Source organism: Sinocyclocheilus rhinocerous, unplaced genomic scaffold (genome assembly GCF_001515625.1).
Source record: "Sinocyclocheilus rhinocerous isolate Xijiao unplaced genomic scaffold, SAMN03320098_v1.1 scaffold111, whole genome shotgun sequence".
In the NCBI taxonomy this organism is placed as follows: domain Eukaryota; kingdom Metazoa; phylum Chordata; class Actinopteri; order Cypriniformes; family Cyprinidae; genus Sinocyclocheilus; species Sinocyclocheilus rhinocerous.
In genome coordinates, this window is record NW_015642811.1 from 60,219 (window position 1) to 64,196 (window position 3,978).

The window sequence follows — 3,978 nt, forward strand, 5'->3', positions numbered from 1 at the left end:
TGCAATATAACAAAGAGTGAAAAATTTAAGGGGGTCTGAATACTTATATATATATATATATATATATATATATTTATTTGTGGCAGACAAAAATAATAGTCTTACAGTACAATAATAGTCTAACAAAAACAGAATCCCGGACACTGCTATAGCCTGCAAATATTTTAATACAAGGTTTCAGTCATGCAACCTTCACTGGGAATTGCTTTTAAACATTGCATTAAAACATGAGTTGCAAACTATATCAGTGTGTGGGATTTTTGTTAGACAATTTGCTTGTATTTATTCCTGTGCATCTGCTTCTAAAATTTTCAAGAAGTTGTGTGGTATTTCATTTACATTTAAGAATAAAATAATGAAAGCTTCACTGTAAAAAATTTCCCTGTAAATTAACGGTAATATACTGGCAGCAGGGTTTCCAGGAGTGTACCGTATGGCGCTTTTCCACTGCATGGTAAGGCACGGTACGGCTCCGTAAGGTTCACTTTTGGGGGTTTTTCCACTGGGTACAGTACCTGGTACTTTTTTTAGTACCACCTCGGTTGGGGTTCCAAGCGAACCGTACCGTTACCAAAACGTGACGTGTAAACTCTGCTGATCACGGATTGGCCAGAGAGAATCCCAAGCTAGCCTTTGGTTCCCCTCCCCCACCGATCACGTGTGCATTTACGGTCAGACACCGTAATTTTAGAAAACAGTTCAGTACTGTAAATTTACGCTGTAAATTTACAGGGATTTTTTACAGTGTTTATATGGTTTTGTATACATAAAAGAATACTTTGCCCAAATTCTGGGTACCCAGATCATAATTTATTTAATCCCTTAACAGTAAGAAAATTAGGATTTTATTTATTTATTCACTTATTTATTGTTAATTAAATTAATGGCAAAATAATAGCTCAAAGCTGCATCACAACCTAATAATAGTAGAACAGTAATTTCCTGCACATTCAGTACAAATGATCTCTTACATAAAAACAAATATAAAGTTTTATTAAATGGAAAAATCACATGCTATATCACTTTGGTTTAGAACACGTTGTTTCCAAAACTTATTAGACAACATTAGGATTGAATTGGTAGGATAAGAATGGCTGTGTCTCAAATCCTAAAGAGCTGCATACCTAGACAACATTTCTGAGCACCACAGGTGCATTCTGTGTAGGCGGCTCACTAGGGGTTGAGACTTGAACAGCATGATATGGGCACATGGACCCTTGTTTTGTATGGAAGCAGATTAGACTCAATAATAATTCACGTAAAAGACATGATGCACACATGCATATCCCAATTCACGTGCATGAAACCCAATTCACGTGCAAGAAAAAAAAAATATATATATTCACAAAAAACCAATTCACGTGCACAAAATAAGAATACACATTCATAAAATACGTTTCACAAATGCAAAACACAATTCACAGAAGTACAACTGTATACAAAAATGTTGAATATTTAAAATTCACGAGTTCACCACAGACTGTGAATGTGTGAATCGCCTTGGATTTGTGTATTTTTGAGACTTTCCTGGCAGCGAACTCCTCCCACGCGGGACACTCGTACTCTTTAGCCAATCAGATTGGAGCCTGTCGATCGACCAATCATAACCCGCTGTGGGCGTGCCTACCTGGATGTTATGTCATCAGCACGAGACCACGGTTCAGCAGAGTAGAGGTTTGTGTAGTTTATCGTTTCATTTCAGTTAACTAGCCTTGTAAAGGTGTATTGTTTTATCTTTGCATGCTTAAAACTTGGAAGTAAAATCGTCGTTTAGACACACTCGTTAACGTGACCAGTGTAAGCCAGTGGCTGCTATGAATACAGATAGTGTTGCCAAAAATGCAGCTGTCTTGTGTTAGCCACAATGTCCCGTATATTGGCCAAAATTAAGAAAGAATTCTGCTCATTGCCCTGTTTTTGTTCAGCAACGCTGGGCGGCCAATGTTTAGCTCCTACTTAGCGCTGACCCTGCCCTCATCATCATAGCTTTATATAAAGATAATAGACCTCACGAGAACTCAGTGTATGAATAACAGTGTGTTTGTACTTACAATTTGTGCAACAGGATGCAGTGTTTAATTAATACACACCAATTGTTTTCCTTGCATTTTTCAGGATGTAAACACTTTGGCACAACATCTGGATGAGTTACAGGCCTCTTCCTTCACATTAATCTTTATCTCTTTTTTGTACTTTACCTTTATGTATTCATTTCTTAATGTAATCAACATTCATTTACTTTTTTTTTTTTTACATTATATTACTGTGATTAACCATAGTTAAGGTTTAATCTTGTGTGTTGAGTTGTGATGTAAAAATCTTTGAAATTACAATACACATTGTATGATGATGTTGGGAAGCAGCAATTGTATTTGCTTGGTGACAGTTGTGGAATTTATTCTGGTCAGACAAAGACAGTCTGACCATAAAAAGGAATGCAGCAAAGATTCTAAAGTCAACTTTATTCAGTTATTTTATCACTTTATCTTATGCTTCCTGCTCGTTCTGTATCTCTTGTAAAAGTATGAGTTAACAAGCCAAGGTGTTAACTGCTTTGAATATCACACCAAAATCTGGCACGTCCTGACAGAGAGAGAGAGATAGTGAAGACTGGATCTAAAACATTTGATTAATTCACTTTTCACATAATGTATTACATGTATTTATCATTCGGCCATGAAATTTACTTTAAAAGAATGCTAAAGACTCTAAATGGGACACTATACTAGCAGTGTAAATTCAGTGTAAATGAGGTTTGAATACCCTTTAACTGAAGAACTTCTAGCACAGTGTCAAACTGGTATCGAGCCAATCTCAGCTGTAGTTGTGCTGCATTTGTACTCCCTCATAATTGTCAATTCATATTTCATGTTACAGGCACATTACAATTAATCATGGTCAGGTCATTTCATTCCCAAAATATTTAGAAAACATTAATAAACTTTAATAAATTAATAAATCTTATACAGCAACTGTAACAACTGACTTGTTTTGAATGTTTTAATTCTGACATAAAACCAGAACAATAACAAGAACATTTAACAATGCATAACAAAGCTTTACGCCTTAACATGTACAAAGACATAGGGTACCATTCTAAAAGAAATGTAGTAATAATGCATGACTTAAAAAATCTGTTGAAACTGTCAAAATGGATGGGTTGCAACATGACTGTTTTGAAAGAGTTACAGTTCCAAATGAGACTTCTAGATTCATATCACCTCATAACTTGTTGTAAGGGGAATTAGGAACAGCAGGGTCACGGGTTGTCTCTGCAATTTGTACATCATCAGCCTCACAATTCTGAAATAAATAGTATTTGCAGCATAAACAAACTAAAATGAAATGTACATGGTTTCCCATGTGTGCAATGCATGTTATTACATACATCATCATCAGCTAAATGTGTGTCATCGCAAGACTTTATACACAAGACAAGCTCTGCTGTGACAGCTCTTTCATGTCCTCAATAAACAAAAACACAAGAGACTGCTTGAAAAATATCCAAAAACTATATTTTCATAATCTTCTATTTATTTACATGTCCCATCAGTCAAAACCTTATTTTATGAATCTAATATCTTAATGTGGTGTGGTATGGTATCCACGAATAATTATTATTTATTAAATATTAAATCATAACACTCTGGACTAAAAAGCAGCCGCTGGCTTACACTGGTCACATTAACGAGTGTGTCTAAACAACCGATTTTACTTCCAAGTTTTAAGCAAGCATGCAAAGATAAAACAATACACCTTTACAAGGCTAGTTAACTGAAATGAAACGATCAACCGCACATACCTCTGCTGGACCGTGAGTGACTTGAACTGTGGTCTCGCGCTGATGACGTAATATCCAGGTAGGCACGCCCACAGCGGGTTATGATTGGTCGATCGACAGGCTCAAATCTGACTGGCTAAAGAGTACGAGTGTTCCACGTGGAATACGTTCACTGGCAAGAAATTCGAGAAGATACT